General features: G+C 36.6%; 1 long non-coding RNA gene and 1 pseudogene across 2 annotated transcripts; both read right to left on the reverse strand.

The window, feature by feature from the left end:
• Positions 1–6,647: 6,647 nt before the first annotated feature.
• LOC148293187 (uncharacterized) lies at positions 6,648–9,542 on the reverse strand. Of its 2 annotated transcripts, XR_015825832.1 has the most exons (4): positions 9,418–9,542; positions 9,226–9,316; positions 8,812–8,962; positions 6,648–7,142 (listed from the first exon to the last, which is right to left on the reverse strand). It is a non-coding gene; the product is annotated as an uncharacterized LOC148293187 (long non-coding RNA). The 2 variants fall into 2 exon arrangements; XR_015825831.1 differs by lacking the exon at positions 9,418–9,542 and having other exon boundaries at positions 9,226–9,401.
• A 1,351-nt stretch (positions 9,543–10,893) lies between these two features.
• LOC148293188 (uncharacterized) lies at positions 10,894–17,710 on the reverse strand (annotated as a pseudogene).
• Positions 17,711–23,830: the final 6,120 nt, after the last annotated feature.

The following is a 23,830-nucleotide window of genomic DNA, read 5'->3' on the forward strand; positions in this document are numbered from 1 at the left end:
GAAAGGTCAGTCATTCATGAGAGATAAATTAATCAATTGATTACCTTACCACATTTAGCACTTACGGCTTTACTTCTGCCTCAAGTTTATTGTTCCTCCATTTTTCTGCCTCAAGTTTTCTACATTTTTTTGTTAGGTATGCTTAAGATCAAACTCGACCATATATCGTTGTGGAGGCAAAATTAGATTAAAGGTCACGTGTTCTAGTTACTGTTAAGCTTAGCTGTTAGTTTGTTAAGCTAGTTTACTTAAGAGCTCTAAGCTTGGAAGCTCAGGTGCAAGAGAATCAGAGCAAGCTTAGGATTTTGGGAACCATGTCCAACAGGTTACATACAGAAATTGATAAAAAAGACAATGAAGTTATGGCTCTGAGGGAAAAATTGGGTGAGATTCAAAAGTCTAATTTGAAACTATCTAGGAGGTTATCTGCTACTTTGAACTCTTCTTGTGAAGTTTTGTTGTCCGTTAGAGTCTTTGATTCGGTTCTACATGATGCTTGTAGATTAACACACAGAATTACTGAAATTTTGATAACTTTGATGGAGAAAGCTGGGTGGAATTTGGATTTGGTTGCTAATTTGATTCATCCTGATGTTGATTATGTTAAAAAAGCGCATAACCAGTATACTTTATTTATTTATTTATTTATTTTAGGACTTAATTGACGAAATTGATGGATTCGACTTGATTTGTTAGCGACTGCAAGTACAGTGACGAAAATCGAAAAATTGAAATTTTGGTGACCAAATTTAAATTTGAGCCTAAACTCAGTTAACAAAATTGTAATTACCCCTTTTCAAAAAACTAAAAATTAAATAAAAACAAGTTGGGGGAGCTAGCTGGGAGGAAGCTCAGAGGAGAAGGGCATTTTACAGGTTTTTTCTTAAAGTTCTTAAAAGTCATTTTACAAAGGAGTAAATTTGTCTTTAAAATTTTGAAGATAAGATGGGTGGGGGAAATAAGACAGAGGTGAAAATAGTAGCACTCTATCTTTATTATTATTATTATTATTAAATGCAAAAACAGTGTTTGTGTAAATTAGCCAAATGAAAACACTCTTACAATAACTATTGCCTAGAGGTTAAAAGACACTTAATATTTTGAGAAATCAAATTTGTCATTATTCAAAGGTGTTACTGAGTCACAAGATCATTACTTAACAAGAAACCTAGTGGATTGTACAAAGCCAAAACAAGTACCACTACTACAAAAAAAGGCAAAAGACGACCAGTAAACAACGACGGTAGATCAAAAAACCGTCGTTGTTTTTTAAAAGACGACGGTAATAGAAACCCGTCGAAAAAACCTACTTTAAACACCTAAAAAACTGGTACACGTATAGATATTTTTAAACCACGACGCACCAAATTAAAAAAGCGTCGTCTTATTACAAACGTATTTTTCAGAGTTAAAATCTGAACCTAAAAACAACGACTGCATCTATGAAATCACCGCCGTAGAAAGTAAAGACGACGGTATAAAAATAAGACGCTGTGTTAATTGATTAATAAACACGACCCAATTTTCTTAGTCAGCGACGCATAAATTCAAAGGAATCTACGACGGTTAATTACAAAAAAATTCGTCGATTTAAATTAAGTTACCACGACTGTAAATATAAATTTATCGACTTTTTAATTATACTATACTACGACAGTATCCATAACTCTACTGTCGCATAATTGTACTAACCACGACGGTTTGTTAAATTAACGACGTACAAATTTTTTACCATTATTCGTCTATCATTACCAGAATGAACTCTGTTCCTCATCATAATCGAACCATTATTCATTTTTTTACCATTGTTCCTCATCATAATCAAACCAGAATGAACAAAGGCAATGTTTTAGAAGTGGATGATGTGCCAATTACTCTCACAAGGAGTTTGAGGGCAAGAAGCTTGTCTCAGCCACCAAGGAAGGTCTCAAGCTTGATGAGAGTGAAGACGAGGCAAAGAAGAAGGAAGAGTTGAAGGAGAAGTTTGAGGGACTCTGCAAGGTTGTGAAGGATGTTTTGGGTGACAGAGTGGAGAAGGTTGTGGTGTCTGACCGTGTGGTAGACTCTCCCTGCTGTTTGGTGACAGGCGAGTATGGCAGGACTGCCAACATGGAAAGAATCATGAAGGCTCAGGCCTTAAGGGATAACAGAGCGGCTGGGTACATATCAAGCAAGAAGACCATGGAGATCAACCCAGAGAACCCCATCATGGAGGAGCTGAGAAAGAGGGCTGATGCAGACCTTGTTCTCCTTCTGTGCAGAAAGACAATTTTTTAGATGATGTGTGCGTGTTTGTGTCTTTCAGATACACAAACCCGCACACACATCAACATCCAAACTGAAAAATTAAAGCGAGGTGAGACAGAGAGGTGATGTGCCTCCAGAGAGGTGAGAAAAAGTTAAAACCCTAATTGAAAAATGAAGACGACAGAAAGACAGAAAACCCCTTATTTATAAACAAATCTTATATACCACGTCGTTTTTTTTTTAAATTATCGACGTTTATATGAAAACATAAACGTCCTTTAAAACTAAAATAAGGTCGTATAAATTAATTAACAACGACGCTATATACAAACGACGTTGTAATTTTTTGGAAAACTAATTTATAGTGTAATTAAAAAAGTTACACGTCGGTATGAGTAATTAAAACGACGTGGTATGAATTTTTAACGTCGTTATTATTGAGTATAAGGTCATTGGGTAAATTGGAAATGACATGATTCATCTTTTTGAAGAAAAATGCATCGTGTAATTAGATATAAAAACGGCGGTTCATTAAAACCTTGCATCGTGTAAAGTCATGTTATAGGGCGGTTTGAACCTATAGCGCCGTATAATGTTTCATACTAGGGCGCTTTCTATTAATAGCGTAGTTTTATGAAATGGTTTGTTATTATTTTAAACTTTTCACCTACCTGACCCATACTTGCATTGTTTCCAAACCCGAGAAAAACTTTCAAGCTTCTCTCATTATTCATTCTCAAAGCGCTGTTTCAAACTTTCAAGCTTATCTCCGAGAGAAAACTTTTCGTCTTCCTCTCCTCTTCGTCTTCGTCTCTGAACTGAAACACCAAACTCCAGGAGAAAGCTTTCATTGCACGCAAAGGGTAAGCATGTCTGGAAGGATTTTTGTTCCTGTTTTGCATGCGCATATCATTTTCGTTTTTTTAAATCTTTTTACATTTTTTCTTTCCAAGTTTGATAAAATTTGCAGACAAACACGGAAAGTTTCCAAGTTTGAACACTACTCTGATTCTTTTACTTAAACTAAATAAGACGACGGTGGCTTGTTATTTACGTGGTTAGATTTCTAGACCACGATGGTTCGTCAGTCACCTTAGCGTCGTGTGAAAGTGTTCTCGTTGTTTTTTAAAATGATATTCTTTTTTTGTATTTGATTTTTAAGGGTATATTCATCGCAGGTTTGATTTCTCTGAACAATGGTTTTTGTTTTGAAAATCTTTTTAATTATTTTTCTGTTGAAAATATTTTACGTTTTTCCTAATTTGTTTTTGTGGTATAGACGACGGTATATTAATATTTACGTCGTTTTATTTTCAATACCACGGTGAATTTTTATTATTAACGTTGTTGAAATATTTAATACTCTGTTTTTTGTGATTATATCATAAGACGTCGATTGTTTATTATTGACATCGTTGAAATATTTTATCACGTTGGTGGTTAATTAACGTCGTGAAAATTTATTATTACGTCGATTGTTTTGTTCTTACGTCGTTTGAAGTATTATAATACATCGTATTTTATAAATAACCGTCGTGTTTTTTCTTAATTTCACTGAAGTATTTTCACTTGCAGGTTTGATTTGTCTGTAACCATGGTTTCTCAATCCCAAAGTAAGGAGTCTGGCTTGAAAAAAAATGAATGTAAGGAGCTTAGAGTTGTAAATCCTCAAGCCAAGTCCTCGAAGAAGATGAAGTTTGTTTCATCTTCTAAGACAGAACCAGCCAGCACGGCAACATTTTCTGAGGAGCCAAAGTCAGGTCGGGGTATAAGCACAATGCCCCGTGTTGTGAAGAGAAAATTTCAGAAAATCAAGCCTGTTGTTGAGTACAATTCCAAGGGGAAACCATGTGGCCGTGCACATAGTGAGATGCAGTCCTACATTGGTGTGTTGGCACGCTCCAGAGTCCCACTTGTGGACAAGAAATGGGTTCAAATATCCAAGGATATAAAAGAGCAGATTTGGGAAGCCGTTGACATGGCTTTTGTGGTTGGTCAAGGGGGCAAGAAATTGGTGTTATCTTCTGTTGCCAAGAAATGGAAGGATTTCAAGTCTACACTAACGAGGGTTCATATCCTTCCATTCAGCAAGGAGAAGGAGAAATTAAGGCAACCCCCTGAAACATACAAATTCATAGAGAAAGCTCAATGGGATGCCTTTGTAGCTTCAAGGTTATCTGAAAAATTTGAAGCTGTGCATGAAGAACAATCACAGAGGAGGGAGAAATTTGAGTACAATCATCGATTGTCTCGAAAAGGATATGTTGGTTTGGAGGAGCACTTGGTGGAAATCATGCCTGGGGTAGATATTGATCGATCTACCTTATGGAAAAAAGCTAGAGAAGACAAACATGGTAACATCCCGGATCCAAAGGCTGCAGAGAAAGCAAAATTCATTGTAAGCCTACTCACTCTGTTTTTTGTAATTATATCATAAGACGTCGGTGGTTTATTATTGACGTCGTGTTAATAAATTAATAACGTCGGTATTTAGGTAGCGTCGTCTGAAATAATATATTACATTGATTGTTATGTTATTGAGTCGTGTGAAATATTTTATTACGTCTATTGTTTATAAATAACCGTCGTGTGTTTTCTTATGCTGACTTTTTATTATGTCTTTTTGTTAGGATGATTTGCAAAAGCAAGTCTCTGAAGGCACTCTTACTCTGTCAGGAACCAATGATGTGTTGACATTGGCTTTGGGTCCCGAGCATCCAGGAAGAGTTAGAGGGGTAGGGGCTGGGATTTCCCCTAAGCAATACTTCAATTTACCTAGACAACAGAAGGTAAGGTTTGCCGATCAATTGAAGGAAAGTGTAAGACTTGTCCTTCAAGAAGAGACTTTGAAAATGGAGGCTAGATCAAGGGAAGAGAGTTTAAAGATGGAGGCTAGGACCAAGCAATTGGTAGAAGCTGAGAGGGAAAATTTGCTGAGTCAACTTTCCAAACTCATCCCCAATTTTGATCCAAGCGTGCTGAAACTGAATACAATGTCCCAAATCCAAGGGCAAAGTCCCAAAAATCCAATGTCGGACAAAGCAAGCTGCTCTGGGGCACTTGATGTTAGAGCCCTACAATTTGAGGAGGATACAGCCAAGAATGGGGAAAAGCAGGAAGATATGGTAACGTCTCTGAACTTTGAATTCTATATTTCTCTGTTTATATTTACCGCCGTGTTAAAAGTTATACCACGACGTATTTTTTATTAAACCGTTGTTTGATGTTATTTAGACGTTTGTAATTATTACACATCGTCTTCTGTTATACTTTACCACGACGGTTTATTTACTTGTTTTTACTTTTTGTACAATGACATTTATATATTTCTTTATTTTTTAAAACAGAAATCCGGGGAAGTAGAAAAGAGAGTAGAAGGAAAGATAGTTGAGATAGTTGAACAGGTAAATTCTCATAACTTTGCCTTTTTCATATGTTTTTCAATTCTCATATCTGTCGTAATACATGAATTACCACGACGTTTATTATTTACCGTCGTTTAATTATATTTAGACATCTGTAATTCTTACATACCGTCGTTTGTTATTCAGTACCACGACGGTTTAATTTAATTTTTTTACTTTTTAATTTTTTTTTACTTTTTATACAATGTCGTATATATATTTCTTTATTTCTATTCTTATAACAGAAATTTGGGGATGTAGAAAAGATTGAAGAAAAGAAAGATGAAAAGGTAAATTCTCATAACTTTGCCTTTTTCAGACGTCTATATTTTCTTTAAACTGTCGTTTGTTTTAAATTTCCACGGCAGTTTTTATTTAATTGAATGTTTAAATTGTTGTACAAGCTTTCTTATATATATATCTCTTTATTTATTAAAACAGCAATCCAGTGTTGGAGAAAAGCAAATTGAAAAGGTAAATTCATTAATTATGAATTTTACATTTGAATTAGACGTCGGGTTTATTTAAACGACGTAATAAAGTATTCATTACGACGGTATTTTTCCCCTGTCGTGTGACTTATTTTCAAACGACGTCACTTTATTTATTTCATCGTGTTTATTTATTTACCACGTCACTTTATGTTGCTTTATTTCTTCAAACAGAAAACTGAAGTACCAGATTATTCAAAGCTGGAGTTGCCATCTTCTTTACAATCCCTTTGTAGTTATGTGGAAACGACACTAAAGCCTCAGGAGAAGGCTATGACCTTTACAATTGAGAATGAGGTGTTTGGCATAGATCGTACTACCTTCGTCTTGCATGAAGATATTACCCAATTTGCTGGCATGGAAGAAATTGGGGCTACTGTAGTTGCAGTATATATGAGGTTTTTGTCCTTATCAAATATTCATTTGACACTCTCCTTTATGTTGAAAAAAAAAACACTCATGATTTCAATTCATATATTTAGGTGCCTATTTGATCATTTGAAAGCTGCAAATATGATGAACATGGTTGGCTTTATCATATTATTTTCAGGATAAGATATTTAATTACGTGGAAGAAGTACGATATTATATACCTGCATAATGGGAAGAGCAGCACAAATGCGGGGTAGAATGCCTAAGAACCTAAGTGATTTCTGGCCATTCAACACCTTCCAAATTTTGGAATGAGGCCCCAAATGGCTTGGCATTAACATTGCCGCTACGTCGCTTTATGAAAACCAAAATGTCCATTCCATAAAATAGATCGCCGGCTGTTCGTAAGGAAAAAACTATCCATGCCAACTTTCTGTCCCAATAGAAGCACGTACGATTGTCGTCGATGATGGGAATGTAGCAGCTCAAAGGATCAACGAACACAGCAAATGCAGATGCTACTGTAAATATGATATCCCACTTTGGAAATATTTTTGGCTGATGATGAGTCTGATATGCTTTAACAACTTCCTTGAACTTGGAAGATTCCCCCTCCTCATCTAGATTACTGAACAAGACACAACAAATTAACAAATATAAAATCGCGTCCAACAGAAAGAAAAATTAACATTTTGGTCGTTGACTGGGTCTATATTGAAAGGCCCTATAATTAATCAAGCAATAAAATAGATTTTTCCTAACAACCATATAAATATATTCCCCGTCTATTGAGGAACACCCTTTAGGGTACCCTACGAAATTTTTTTCAATGATCCAAACCATCTATTTTTCACATATTCATTTAGAGATCATCCTTACAAAAAATCATGCATATTTAAAATCATTAAGGAATCTAATTGAGACCAACGAAATCAATGAACATGGTGCTTTAAGAAAGTACTTGAATTTTAATAATTTAATTAAGTAGTCAAATGATATGGATTCAAGTGATTTTTTATAAAGATGATCTTTGAATAAATATCTACAAAATAGAACATTTGGATTAGTGAAATACAATGCTGAGTGAGCTCTACAAGAGTGTCCCTCAAATAAACTTATTTGAAAGATCACTCAATGAAAGCTCTCCGTATTATATATACGAAATTCGCATTTTCTAAAAACATGTGCTTTTGTCTTGGTCTGGAGACGAAACGTAGCTTTTATTTATTTAAAAACCCAAATTTGTTCTAGTTTAGCTCATTATTATTATTTTCTTATATATATATATATATATATATATATATATATAGCTCATTATTATTATTTTCTTATATATATATATATATATATATATATATATATAGCTCATTATTATTATTTTCTTTTATATATATACACAGTTCTTTCTTCTTCTTTTTTCTTTTGCAAACACCATTGTAAATTAAGAGGAAAGTAAGTAGGGATAGTGGAAAATACATGACGTTCACACATTAATAATGTCCGGACGTCTGAAGACAAAGGCCTCAAACGGTGAAACATTCAAAACCCCTTATTATGTCCTTGCATAATAGAAACTAGCCTCTCTACACGCGCTTCCGCGCCTGCGAGAGGTTTTTTTAAAAAATTAAAAATTTATTTTAGAATTAAAAAAGATAATGGGTAGTTGTGTTCCATAAAAATAGGATCCATTATCTGATTTTTCTTTTATTTTTAATTTTTTTAAATATGAAAAGGTGTGAATTTACCATATTATCCTAATTTAATTAATAATTTCAATTCTTGATGTTTGCATTAACCAAGGGCATTTTCTGATATTTTGAATGTTTCACCATTCTCTACCTTTTGCTTTATATATATAGATGATAAAATATCATAATCTAATATAATAAGGGTAAAATAGTAAACATTAATTTTCTAAATTATAAATTAAAAAAACAAATTCCACCTAAATAATTTCATGAAAGCAGTCACTCCCCACTCAATCCACATAGCTCACTTTTCAGTTTTCTTTTCAAAATTTTAATTTAATTTACTAAATAATAAAATAAATAAATAAAAAGGTCAATAGGCACACGAATGCCCATGCATTATTATTATTATTATTATTATTATTAGAAAGGTTGTTTAATTGGTCATGTTGGATTGGATTAAAGTCATCTACGATACGTACATGGAGATCCTAACAAAACATGTTTAAGCCACTGCAAATGCGAGAGAGCCTATTGTTTAATGAAAAAGAAAAATCTTCTCAAAAAAATGAAAAAGAAAAAGGTCTTAGAGTACACAAAGAAATTAACCTCAACTCAATTGATACTTGATCAACCTGATTGATCATGTCTCGAGCTTATTTATGACGCAAGATCCTTTCTCAAGTGTACGAATTATTCACAAAACCAAGTAGCTCGCTATCCTTAAACCACAGCTCCAAATAATATTGAGTACGTACTCCTGCGAATAGTAGCCAAATATGGAGAAAAGTGGAAGTTAGAGACCTGACCTACTGGTTCGCTTATGGATTGTATTTCGAATGATTGCCTGGTTTGAACAGTGATTAATGTCTCTAATTGTTTTATGTCATCTTAAAAGACAGTTCCACAAAATAATGTCAGACTCCTGCAAATAGTCAAATATTATGTTTGTGAAAAAAGAGTTAGAGAAAGAAACTCTGACCATTCAATCAGGAATTAAAGAAGAAGAAAAAACTAGCTAACCTTATGGCTGTGGAGTCCGCCATAACTGAAGCTTATTAATGATAGGAGATATCCTATGAAGTATGAGCAGCAGCAAGAAGCATGTTACAAGCTAATACCAGAAAAGTTGGATATAATTAGCAAGTCCTAGTGAAGTATGACTAAAGAGATGATTCATATAAGATGGATCGAGAGAGAGAGTTTAAAAAGTACATTGAAACTGACACCAGTACTTGCAGTAGTTTAATTTATACAGGTACACACAGAGAGAGAGAGAGAGAGAGAGAGAGAGCACGAACAACACGAGGTACAATGGGTAACAGCTTAAGGATGGTTCTTGCCTTAAATAATTTCTCTCCTCTTTTTTCCCTTTTTGTGGAGGAGGCCCCAGATGTCTTAGCATTAGAACGTGTTTACTACTAATACTATGGGATCAAAACATGATTTATTTATTTTTGAGGGATCATCATGAAAAGTTAAAAAGCCTTACAAATATACAAACCTCAAATTTTGCAGGCCCACCAAATACATTTTCACTGGTCTTGGATTAGAAAAACTGTCGCAATAGAATAAAGGATCAAGCTTTTCACGACCACACATATTTTTATAGAATTTACAAACATGCTCCTCTCAACAAACTATCTTTCGATCCACACCAAAATAGTACTAAAAGGCTCTGAATAGCTGAGAAGGAGCGACAAGCACATAGTTAATAGTCAATATATAGTTCATTGAAAATATAATATTATGATTCTCAAGGTTTCAGCAAGTAACTAAACATAATTAACATTAACTAAAGCAAACTTCGTGGAGGTTAAAAGCAAATTAAGAACAAGTTGATTATTTTTTTCTTCTTGGCATTACATTTGCTGCGACGTCGCTTTATGAAAACCAAAATGTCCATTCCATAAAATAGACCGCCGGCTGATTGTAAGGCCAAAAATTTCCACATCAACCTTTGGTCCAAAGAGAAGCAAGTATATTATTAACAACCTGGGCTATTGAGTTTTTTCTTTCTTTCTTATAGTTAGTGTTAATGTTAAGCCCATTTATAGCTAGCCGAAGCATCGTGTAAATATGTTGTCGTTTGTAAAAAAGAAATAATAAAAAATCATGTTAAGCCTTGAGCATATCCATCACAATAAACAATTTTTTTGGTCAGAATGGATATCGACCTAGTAGATGGGCATATTGGTATCCTTACATAGTATAATTTAAGAAGAAAAAAAAATATGTAATAGTAGATAAATTAATATATATATATGGAGCTAAAGTAAGCATCAAAGCTTCCGACATCTTTCTCTTTACGAAGATGACCATATTAGTTCAACAAATGTAGATAACAATGAGTTTTGTGGTCCGGGGTCAGACGATCGACAATATAGTTGAAGGTAGTTGCAGCCAAATTAATTTTGGAAAACGACGACTTCCAAATTTCATGATGCTGGTCTGTGGAAAATTGCGACTTATGAAGAGTACTTGAATGTCTTGGAGCCTACAAAGATAGAAGACCAAAAAGACTTGAATCTGCACCACTTATCTTTGAGGAAGAAAAGTCCAATAAGATGGTTACATACTTATGCAAGCTGTACCAAAACTTCTGTACTTATGCAAGATGACCAATAAAATGTCATCTGGGATATGTATAGATTTTTTAATTTTACAAGCAATATTAGTAGATTGAGAATTTTAACACAAGATCTCGAGAACAAAAGTAACTGCACCTAACCATAGATTGAGAATCTGAACACAAAAGTACAAAGGTAACTGCACTTAACCACTCAAATTACAAAGTGATTGCAAAATTTATAAAGAAAGGTCAAAAAAAATCCTCCGACAAATAATTAAGACCCCGACAAAAAAAAATCCTCCGACAAGTGCATCATGCATGCTCACAATTCGTAAGATTTTTGTAATTTTAATGAGTTATATTTGCATATGTATGAAACTGTAATTTATGTGCAAGGAGAATGTCCAAATGCTATCCATTTAATACCCAATAAAAATATAATATACTCCAACTTCTATCATAAATATTTAATTAGTTTATCTTTATTTGGTAAGGCTAAGCGTTTATCTTTATTTGTATATAATGTTTAAATTTCTTGGATTTGTTAGGTTTATTAGTATTCCCATATCAAAACAAGACGGCAAGAACCGTGTTATAGATGAAATCGAATTGATTTGCAGAGTTCAAATAATGTTTATTGTTCACACTTGATATAGAAAAGGACAGTAACTTATTAGGAATCGATGATTTCATTGACAGTGTCGTAGGTCGACAAAATTTCACCTCAATAGTCCTTAATAATAGAAAGAGGGAAAAAAAAAAGGAACAATTGCTCAAGGCCTGTTTGTCTCTACACTTTCAATTTTGGAATGTGACATGAATTTTATAACTTAAATGATAAAATATAGGATTAATTTCAATTTAGTACTCTGAACTCTTATGCTTAAGGCCTATTTGTCCCTACACTTTCAATTTTAACGATTATATACCCTAAACTTTTCAATTTTTTACAATTCGATTCCGGCATTAACCTTACCGTTAATTGCTGAAGGACCCACAGTCAATTATTTTTGAGTTTGCTGCTCATATCCTAATTGAAAATCCCCTCGCATAAATAATTAATTTTCGTAGAATTGTTTGCATATAAAAATTAAGTTACATTTTTCATTTAATTTGCAGGGACCACCCCGAACATTTTTCATTCTAGAGTTTACAAAGGAGACATGATCAGAAGACCATAACACTTTAAATCTCCACCACTTGTCTTCGTGGAAGATTACTAATATTGCAACAATTTCTGCTAGTTGTACGAAATCTTTTGTAGTTGTTTCCCTCTTTTCGGCCGGGTAGGCCGATGGAAGGAGTTTTTGGTCCTTCTTCTCTTGAGATGCGTAGGCGTGCCACCACCAAACCACTTGATGGCTTGGACGGAAAGATTGTGTGAGTATGTTTGCACTTCTGACTTCTTAATCAAACGATTGATCGACCAAGCAAGGAACCTCTTCTTGGCCTAGGTTCTTTTTCTTCCTTGAGGTCAAGGATGATCGAGCTTTGTATGACTATTTTTAGGATTTTTTGTGATAAGTGTAATGAATGTAAATGCAATAAAAGAAATGACAGAAATGTAAATGCGATAAATTAGATTAAAGCGATAAAGACTTGAATTAAATTCGAATGTAAAGACAATTGAAATTAAATTGCAAGAATGTAAGCTTACACTAGGAAAACGAAGAACTTGGATAATCTGAAAAACTTGAACGATAAAATTCTAGACTATGAATTGAAAAGTACAGGATAAAAAGATAGATTTTGTGTGTTGAGTTGGAGGTCTTTCTATCTTCTTCTGACGACCAATTTATAGAGTTTCCTTCAGCTCATGGGTTTGGCCATTAAATGGCCTCAACTAACTTTCATTGAAAATCCTCCCGATGTTAATGCCTTCCGGAGCTCTAGGCACGAACCACCCGATGTCTTGGAAGTCTTCCCAACATTAATGCCTTCCGGAGCTCTAGGCGTGAACATCCTGACAATTTGTTTCTCTCACACCCTTGCTCACACACCTTGGAGAACTCAATCTACCCTTGGTATTTCATGCACTCACTAGTTTCCAGCTACTTTACCTCTCTCTCACGGCTGCACTCTTGCCTCTATCTTAGCTTAGCTATATCTTCGACCAAAGATGAGAACATCTTGAAACAAGTCCTCAAATTAGGCTTCCATGTTTCCTGCAGGTTGTTCTCTCCTTGGCCAATCAAAAGCAACTTAAAACAAAAGCCCTCCATGGAAAAACACCCAAGGAACCCAAAGAGAGAGGTTAAAAACATGTAGAAAAAATAGCACAGCAGAAACTAGACGGCCGGTTGCTTTTCTTCAATTCCTTGTATCTTTTAGTTGAGCCAACTTCCTCCAACAGATCTTTCCATCCAACCAAGGATTTTTCCACTCAACCAAGGATCCTTAAGTTCAACCGAGAATTTTTAGTTCGACAGAGGATTTTTTAGTTCGATCGAGGATTTTTGGTTCGACCGAGGATTTTTTATTTCGACCGAGGATTTTTGGTTCGACCGAGGATTTTTTATCACACATAGTGGGTGGGTTTAATAATACCAATCAATCATGACATATATATATATATATATATATATATATATATATATATATATATATATATATATATATATATATAAAGTGACCATAATCATGCAAACACTAAAGCTTTGCCGTCACTTTCTCCCATCATCACATAGTTTTATATTACAAAAGTTGCAATCCTCCACCTTGTTGAGCATCTTTCCTCATCTTTTTGTAGAGAAATCCCACGCCTCTTTCATCAATTGCATATGCTCAACTCCAACTTCCCATAGCCAACTTGTGCATGCGTTCCTTCATACTAACTACTTGGATGGTGGATTTTTAAACACACTCAAACAGTAGTTTTTGTCGAAAATTTTCACTAGCTAGTGGAGAGGAAATGCACGTAGCTATCATTGACTTGGAAAAAAAATGTCAGATATTGCACAAGTTGTAAAGGCTGTGTCTTTCCTTCATATCTACTTGATTTTTTATCTGATTCGCACAATGGCCAAGTCACATTTCACTGGCAAACACTACTACAAAAAAGGCAATAGACGACGGAAATTTACCGTTTTCTAGCCGGTAGTGAAATCGACTGACATCTTTTAAAAAACAAAACCACGATGGTAAATCCCTGACGTTGTAAACACATACAACGTCATGCACAAACAAAAACCGACATCTAACTATAGAAAATGAGCCAAAAAAATCAACTGGAATAAGAATACACGACCCTTTTCAAAAATCAATGTTGTTTAAAAATACCAAATATGATGTAGTTTGATAAAATACTCCCGTAAAAGAGATATACCATGACAGTAATTTAAAAGCAATCGACGTTTTTAATACATGTTCCATGACATATGAGCAAATAAGAGTCGTTTCAATGACCCTAGAAGGCTCAGTTTACTAGTCAAACGACGTGTAATCATACTGTAACGACATAGATTAAAAACACAACGACGTGGTTATTCAATATATAACGTCGTATGTGTAAAAGGACAACGTACAAAAAGCTTTTCACTTCGACTACTTAACGACATACGACGTTATTAATATATACTACGCCACATTTTTTTTTTTACCGAACCGTCGTTATTAGTCATCTTTCCGCTTCCTTTGTTTTATAAAACATGATGTGGTAAACCATTATTAACGAGGTAAATATATGAAGATCAACGTCATGCACAAACAAAAACTGACATCTAAGTGTGGTTTACTTTGCATGGCAGGTGCATAGCGACAATTTTTTTAAAAGAGCTGCAGCAGTTCAACTGGGCTCCGCCGCTCGAGCAGAACTACAGGCGCTCGAGCGGCAGAGCGTTACTTCTTGTCTAGACCAAGGCGCTTGAGCGCTTGCTCAAGCGGCAGTACTCAGACTCGAGCGGACACATCAGACAAATTTTCTCCTAGTTTTGGAGTCCTTTAAGTTTCCTATTCTTTCCATAACTGTACTAAAGCCATATGACATATAAATAGGCACTTTAGCGCTAGGTTATTGTAATGTGAGAAAGCTAAGGCATCAAATTGGGTTTGAGCCAAGGGTGAGAGAAAAGAGAGCTAGGATTCGTGAGAGATCAAAGGGGTTTTTCATTGTAACCAAAGGGTTCATTCATACTAGTGAATTTCTCGGGGATCACCAAGAAGACGTAGGCACAATCCCAAACCTCTATAAATTCTTGTGTTCTTTGTGTGTGTGTTTACTTTGTGGTTTCGTGTGTGCTTTATCTTTGTGTGGCTTGTGTGTGATACTTGCGTAGTCCATCAATGACAAAGTCTTGGAGTGTTTTCGCACAAAAGGAAAAACTCACACACACGGATACAATGAGGACTTGAACCCAAGTGCACTTGGAAGCACACCAAAGTCTTAGGTCAATCCAACTAACACCCCATTGATAATTAAAGTCGAATAAAACAGTACAAGAAGGTAATTAATGAATCTTTTAATTACAACATGTGCCAACAATCACTACTAGATTTTTGTATTTGCGCGACGAAGGAGTTTTGGTCGCGCAAAGTACATTTGTGTCGCACAAATAGTAATGCGACAGAATATTCGTCGCGCAAAATATGTCACGCAAAGATCGTAAAGATACACTTTGCGCGACGAACATATTAAAATTGTCGCGCAAAATGAGCGACGGTAAACCTTCGTTGCACACTATTTCGCGGGACGATGAGATTTTTCGTCGGTCAAAGTTTTGCGCGACGAAAATACATTCGTTGCATTAACATAGCGCGAGGAATCATAAGCGTCGCGCTAAAGTACAGGGACGAGAGCATATTCGTGTCGAAAATATTTGCGCGACGAAATATAGTCGTTGTAAGGACACTGCGCGACGACTACCATGCGTGGCGCCGGTACTGTGCGACGAGTATATTCGTGATTAAAATATTTGCGCAACGAAATAGTTTTGTCGCATGTACTTAGCAAGACAACTTCTTTCGTCGCGCAAAATAAAATAAATTCTTTAAAATTTATTTTTACGGTTGTGTATTTTGAAAAACAATTTGCGCGACGGAAACCGTCGTCGTGCTAAAGCAGAGGGACGAGAGTATATTCGTGTCTAGAATATTTGCGCGACGAAATATAGTCGTTGTAAGGACACTGCGCGACGAGTAACGTTCGTGGCGCAGGTATTGTGCGACGAGTGGATTCGTGTTTAAAATATTTGCGCGACGAAATATTTTTACCGCATTTACTTAGAGAGACAAATTATTTCGTCGCGCAAAATAAAATAAATTCTTTAAAATTTATTTTTACGGTTGTGTATTTTCAAAAAAAATTTGCGCGACGGAAACTATCGTCGCGTAAAAAATAAATATATTATTTTTAATTTAAAATTAAATTGAATTATTTTGGTAAAAAAAATAAATTTGGTTTTTTAAAAAAAAAATAATAATAATAATGAAATGAAATTGCAATTAGAAAAAGGTAATAAAGAGAAATATGTAAAATGTTATAACATAATGTATTTAGTACAATAGAAATATTTAAAATGTAATTAAGAATGTTAAAATCTAATCAAACAACCCTCCAAGATCTACATTGTCGTCTGGCAAATGCAGCTCGGAGGTCTGGACATTGTTGACAGGGGGAGAGGTGTGGTTGCCATGCTCGGAGGTCGACGGGGGAGTAAAAGGCGAGATTGAAATGCCGGAGTGAGCGAGGGACTGTAGAATATGAGACAAATGACTCTTGAGGTCCGCCACCTCTGTCTTCAAAGCAGTCACCTCTTCATTTGACTCTGATGATTCATGGGGTCTAGGTGGCCGCTGCCTGGCATTCCCCATCCCTCGACAATATGTCCCTGAGCGCCTCCCGAGACTCTGATCCAAGGTTTCAGTCAGGATTTGAAACCCTGCATCCGATGGAGGAACCACGGACTCGAGCGGCGTATCGGGAGGAAGCTGGGAGGCGGACTCCTGAAGAACCAACTGGCTCCTCTCAATCATAGTCGTCTGTTGAACATAACATAAAATATGAATTAAAACATTCATATAATAACTATAAAAACTTGAAGGCTTACATAATAATTTAAATTAAAGGCTACTTACATGAAGGGACTCCGCCAACTCATTCCCAGGTCGAACATAAACGTCGCCAAATACGTCAATCTCTGGGAATTTGGACCCCCCCCTTAAATTGAGCAGAAAAAAAAAATGTTAGTACGAAAAAAACAAATTAATATTAATGACATATTAAAAAATAAATAAAAACGACTTTATTATTACCTGGCGCTGCGCCTCCATCCTATAAGAGAAGGGCCTGGAACCTGAATGGTGGAGAAGAGTCTTCCTCTGCCTATTGCCCTTATTTGCTTTGGCCTTCTTCTGTTATACAAAAAATAAAAAGTATTAGTTGAAAGTGAATTTAAAAAAAAATTAAATACACATTAGTAAGAAACATGTAATAAGTTTCAATTTAATATATAAAAATACCACATAATCGGCCTCTTGAAAATGACCGCAGAGTCACTGCCAACTATCCTCCCGGCCCTCAAGCTCCTTCGGGCAACCCTCTTGAAGACCAACCTGCGTATGATCATATGCCTGAAAATGGTGATGCAGGTCGCTCTTCCACTGCTTGTACCTGTCAGCAAAGAGTCTGTTGATGTAGGCTAACAACTCTTCGCCGACGTTCTCCAAATTGTAGTTTGTCTAAAATAAATTCATTACATACATTAAATATTAGAAATAAAATTTGAAGGGAAAAACAATGAAAAGGTATAAAATACATACCGACAGGTGTCCTAACATCTCCATCCGCACCTGATCAGGCATGACCCCCCAGGACTTTCATTTGATCGGGCAATAAGTCCGAACGATGGATCCAATGTCATGGGCCAACGAGCTGTGCTGGTCAGCCGTTGGTGCAGCCCGATGTCGCGCGTCGTATGCGATTTTGATACGACTGTTGTTCACCCGGGTGACTTTGGCCGTCATCAACTGGCGACAGGGTCCTCGAGTGTTCTTCTTGGCTGCAAAGAAATATAAAATTAACATTAAATAACAAATCCTACTAACATTCTTGGTCTGAAACAACTAGAGTTGAAGGAAAATCTTTACCTGGTTGTGACCCCGACGCACTAGCAGCAGATGGCGACGTGGTGTCGGTCGTGCTGGGAGGGCGGTGACGCCGCCTGGCACTAACTGGTTGCGCCACTGATGACTCTGATGACACCGGGGCCCGGGAGACGTGGGGAGAAACTGGCATGTCCTGCGACTGTGCTACACCAGTGGGAGCTGACACCGCAGTCGGGGGAGCTGAACTAGGTGAAGTCATCACCGTCTTACGACGTCTGATTAGTTGTGACATCTGATAAGGTCTTACAATTAAAAAAACATCCTTGGGTAAAATTATTATTTTGTAAAAAAAAAAACCTCAAAGCCTAAAGAACAACAAATACAATATTTAAAAAACAAACAGAAACATGTATTCTTTATATGGCAAAAAACAGAAGCACATTTTTTAAAGCAAACAAAATAGAAACATGTATGATATTACAAAAATCAGAAGCACATAATAAAGAAAAATCAAATTGCTGCCCAATTTTGAAATAGTTTGGTTAGTAGCACATAGTTTAAAGCCCCCGAAAATTAATCAAAACACAAAAAACAGCAGCAAATGCTCCAATCAAATTTGAAATCTAACAGCAATACACCTAAAAATTCACAAATCGTACACCACAATGCAATTTCAATACAAAAACAAATCTGAAATAAAAAATACAAATCCAATAAAAAAACAAAATTGAAACAGCAATTTAAACACTTAATATGCCGCAATACAAATCCAATCCAAATCCTAACCAACCATCAGACTAAGCAGCAATTTAAACAATTACAAAATAAATATACAAATAGAAACAACAAAACAATTCCAAACTTAATCCGAAAATTTCTGAAATAAAACTTAAAAATTGAAAAAATAAATATCGGGGAGCGTTGGGAAATTTACCAACTGGGTTTCGAGGGAGACCGGAGAGCACGGCAGTTCGGCGGTGGCGAGCGAGACAGAGAGTGGGGGGCCGCCGTCTAACAAGGATGAGCGGAGACGGAGGAGGCGACAGACTGACAGGGGACGGAGGAGAGAGGGACTGAGAGGGATGCGAGGGGACGGAGAAGAGAGGGACTGAGAGGGATAAGTGGGGACGGAGGAGACTGAGAGGGATGAGTGGGGACGGAGAGAGAGCGGGCCGGAGGAGCCACGATATGCGAGGGATGAGAGGGTTCCGGGGAGAGAGGGACTGAGAGGGATGAGTGGGGACGGAGGAGAGAGGGATAGAGAGGGATGAGATAGAGGGAAAGGAGAGAGAGCGGCTGCAAGTTAGGGTTCGAATCGGAAATGGAGGCTGCGATTTTTGATGTCGAGACTGAGAGAGTGAGAGAGGTTGAAGATAGACCAAAACTGCGCGTTTCTTCCCCTAAATGTTTGCGTCTTTGCGCGACGAAAATACATCGGTCGCGCAAAGTTAAATTTCGTACTTTGCGCGATGGATAAATAAATGGCGTCGCGCAAGAAATTTTTAATACGCGGGATTATAACCGCAAAAAATTTGAGAACTTGCGCGACGAAATGAACAAAATCGTCGCGCAATATAAACCCTAAACCCTAAACCCTTTCAGAACCCTAAATCCTGAGAAGTACATTGAGCGACGGCAATTTCATTACGTCGCGCTATCATTTATTGCGCGACAAATCAGACATATTCGTCGCGCAAACTACAAAAAGTAAACAATATAACATGTTAGTGAATATGTTGTTTTAATGGGGCTACGCATTGTACGATGGGTGTTTCACCGATCCAACCGTCAAACTTGTTTGTTTATACTTAGAGATCGTGCACACCAAAAATTGAAAAAATGCAAGATTCATAGATGATGTTACGGGATCAAAATTTTCGACGGTTATAAACTAAAAATCACGATTTAACGGTTTTTTTAACTCCGATTTTGATGATTTTTTACGGGTGCACTCCTTTACTATATATGAATACAATGATTGAATTGGATCGTCATTTAAAGATATTTACAATAGTGGATACCACAAAATTGTATGTTCTATTTAACAAACATATACAAAATGTATTCAACGATCCAACCGGTAGAGTTGTTGGTTTATACTCAGAGATCGTACACGCCAAAATTTAGAAAAAATATACACTCACACATGATGTAACGGGACCAACATTTTCGACGGTTACAAATGAAAAATCAAATTTGAACGATTAATTTAACTCCAAATTTGATGATTTTTTACGTCTACAAACCTTGACCCCGTATGAATATAGTAACTGAATTTGATGTTCATTTAAAAATATTTACAATTTAATTTCGACTTTTTTTTTAAAACACACTTTGCGCGACGATTATATACGTCGCGCAAAGTGAAACTGAAAATAATAAATAATTTATATTGATTATTTTTTAAACGATTATTGCGACAAGGCCGTATACATCGTCGCGCAGATAACTGCGCGACGATAGTCTTCGTCGCACAAGGTTCTTTCTGTTATTTCGCACTAAGTTGAGATTTTTAGGGACATGTCTTTTGCGCGACATGTAAAGTTTTTCGTCGCGCAAGATTATTTTCTATTATTTCAAAAATTTGTTACATATTTGTTAACTGCCGCGACGAAATCCGTCGTCCCGCAAAACCTCCTCTTACGACGGGTAAATATTTTCGTCGCGCAAGATTATTTTCTATTAATCAAAGATTATTGCATATTTGTTAACTGTAGCGACGAAATTTTTTGTCCCGCAAAACCCTCTCGCGCGACGCTATAATAGTATTCGTCGCGCAAAAATGAGACCGGTCAGAGATGACCGGTCGTTTTTTTACAGATTCTTTGGCCCTTTTTTGCAATTCCGACCTCTGTTCAGTTTTTAATCTATAACTTTCTGACCGTATGTTCAAATTTCGATTTCTTTATATGGTTGGATTTAGCACAGAAAAACAAACAACACTGCGCGGACCAAAAGTAAAAAACAGTTACGGATGAAGATTTCCGTCCCGCAAAAATGACGACCGGTCGTTTTAGACAAAAGTACTTTTTTTTTTTAGTACAACTCAAGTACATGAGCATTGAGATTCTTTCTCAATTTGAGATGTCGCTGACCAATTGGGAAGACGTGCAACTTTTCAGACACGAGATTCATTTCCTAACCGTAATAATTTGCATTTACGCCATAATTAAATGTAAAATAATTTAATTACAAAAGTATGAATGACTTGAGTTCATTGCTTTTTACATTAATCTTCTCAGTAAGTATATCCAAATTTTTTAAACTTCGTTTTATTTTTCCACATACATATATAATTGGAAATTAGATATAACAAGTACATATATTCAACAAAAGTAGAGTTGCCAATATATTTACACTAACGTAATTACATTACAAGAAATTACCAATACTAAAACATATTAAGCAACAAATAAATTGCATTATTCATCATCCGAACTATAATAACCTTCGTTGTCTTCGCTATCATCACTTTCAGTCTCCCAATCATCCTCATCATCCTCCTCCTCCTCCTCCTCCTCCATAACTACATCGTATCTAGGAAGATCACCGAGGTCAATTGTAATGGATTGAATTGGTATTTCTCTTGAAGACACTCCTTCGAGCTGAAATGGTTCCTGAACAACATTTGTATCGCGAAGCGTTTCCGCATCATTTTCCATGCAAGATTCTGACCGTTGGTCAGCGACATCGACGTCATATGGGTCTAGTTCTGGTATAGCATATACGTTCCTGTGATCCATCTGCTGAACAACTTTCCACCCGCTCCCTGCTTTAGGGTCATCTACATAGACAATTTGTTTTGCCATGTTTGCCAAAATGTATGGGTTGTCATCGTACCAAGTTCTGTTCATGTTCACAGATAGTAACCCTTGATCGATTTTAACACTTCCCTGCCTATTTGGGTTTGTATCAAACCATCGACACTTAAACATGATGACTTGGTATCGGTCTTTGTAAAGCAATTGCACGACAGTTGTGAGTTTGCCATAGAAATCAATGTCCGTACTTTCCCCTCCACCTGGAACATGGACACCGCTGTTTTGCGTACACAACTTGTCATCACGTGCAGTCCCTAAAAATTTGACGCCATTAACATGACAACCCGAGAATAATTCAGCTCGAATTGGGCCGAATGCCAAGTTATACAACTCTTCACTGTAAGTGGGGGAATTATCTGATTTCAACTTATTCACCTAATATTATACAACAACATTCACATGTTAGTTTGAGAAAATGAAATACTACAATATATATGTCAATTACAAAACACTTATAACTTACATATTCCAAAAACCATTTTGGAAACAATTCACGGTGTTTCTTGGAATACAAATGCGATGGATGTTCTCGCTTCATCATCTCTTCATGCTCATCTAAATATGGCATTATCTCATCACAATTGTTCAATACGAACCAATGCGCCACCTCCATGTCATTTTTGGAAAACGACTCTCCTCGTACAGGATCTCCAAAGGGTCGTGCACTTTGGGCAAAAACAGAAAGTTGCTCATTTCTCACACCTCCGTCATTATTGCGCTGAGGTCGATTGAAAGCCGTGTCCACGTCTTTTAAATACATTCCACAAAAAGTAAGCGCCTCATATTGAACCCAAGCCTCTACAATTGATCCTTCGGGCTTCGCTCTGTTGCGTACGCTTTTTTTCAGCTCTCCGAGTAGCCTGCCAAAATAAAATGAAAAGATGCAAATTAGCAAGTAGGAAGCATGAGATAATGATGCTTACACGAATGATGATGATTATATACCTTTCTATTGGATACATCCAGCGATAGTTGACTGGACCAGCAAGCAATGCCTCTTCTGGTAAGTGAACCATCACATGAATCATACTCGTGAAGAAAGCCGGAGGAAATATCATCTCAAACTTGCATAAGACTTGGACAATGTCATGGCGCAACTGATCAATGTCTGTCTTTCGCAACGTTTTTGCCGTCAGTTGGGAAAAAAATCTGGACAACAATATGATTGGCTTCACTACATCTTCCGGCAATAGGTGTCGAATCCCCACAGGAAGTAGGCGTTGCATAAACACATGACAGTCATGGCTCTTGAGTCCAGTAAATTTACCCCCGTCAACATTCACGCAACGTGCGATATTAGAAGCATATCCGTCAGGAAACTTAACAGACGAGACAAACTGTAGAAACTCTTTTCTGTCATTCGGTTTCATTGAAAAAAATGCAAGATCTCTTATAGCTTTATCAGTGCCCCTTTTCAGCCATAAACCCCTTCGTATGCCCATTCTTTCCAAATCAAGACGAGCTTTTATCGTGTCCTTTGTCTTCTCCTTGATATCTAGAATCGTTCCTATCAATGTGTCAAACACATTTTTCTCAACATGCATAACGTCGAGATTGTGCCTCAATTTTAGTTTCGACCAATATGGAAGCTCAAAAAACATAGACTTGTGCGTCCAGTTCATATGTGTAGCAAGTCAGGTCCGACTAACTGTTTTCCCAAACGGAGCAAATTCCAAACCATTAAGCTGTTCCAAGATTTGATCACTGGACGATTCTCTAGGTCTTGCGCGACGCTCTTTGTTCCCGTCGAACTCTTTATTCTTTTCCCGCCACTCGTGGTCCCATAGCAACCATCTTCGATGCCCAAGGTAACACACTTTTCCAGCGTGCCAACCAGAAGTTACATCTTCCTTGCATACAGGGCATGCCATATAACCCTTTGTGCTCCACCCCGACACCATTGCATATGCGGGAAAATCATTCACAGTCCACATAACTGCCGCCGCAAAGTGAACATCTTCCCAGTGGATTTATCGTACGTACGCACACCGTTTGTCCATAAATCCTTGAGCTCATCAACCAACGGCCTTAAGTACACATCGATTGACCTGCCAGGATCCTCAGTTATCAAAACATTCATCATCATGTACTCTTTTTTCATACATTTCCAAGGCGGCAAATTATATGGGAATACGAAAATCGGTCAAGTGCTGTGGTGTTGGTTTAGAACCCCGTACGGATTGAATCCGTCAGT

This window comes from Prunus avium, chromosome 7, assembly GCF_965620075.1.
Source record: "Prunus avium chromosome 7, drPruAviu1.hap1.1, whole genome shotgun sequence".
NCBI lineage: Eukaryota > Viridiplantae > Streptophyta > Magnoliopsida > Rosales > Rosaceae > Prunus > Prunus avium.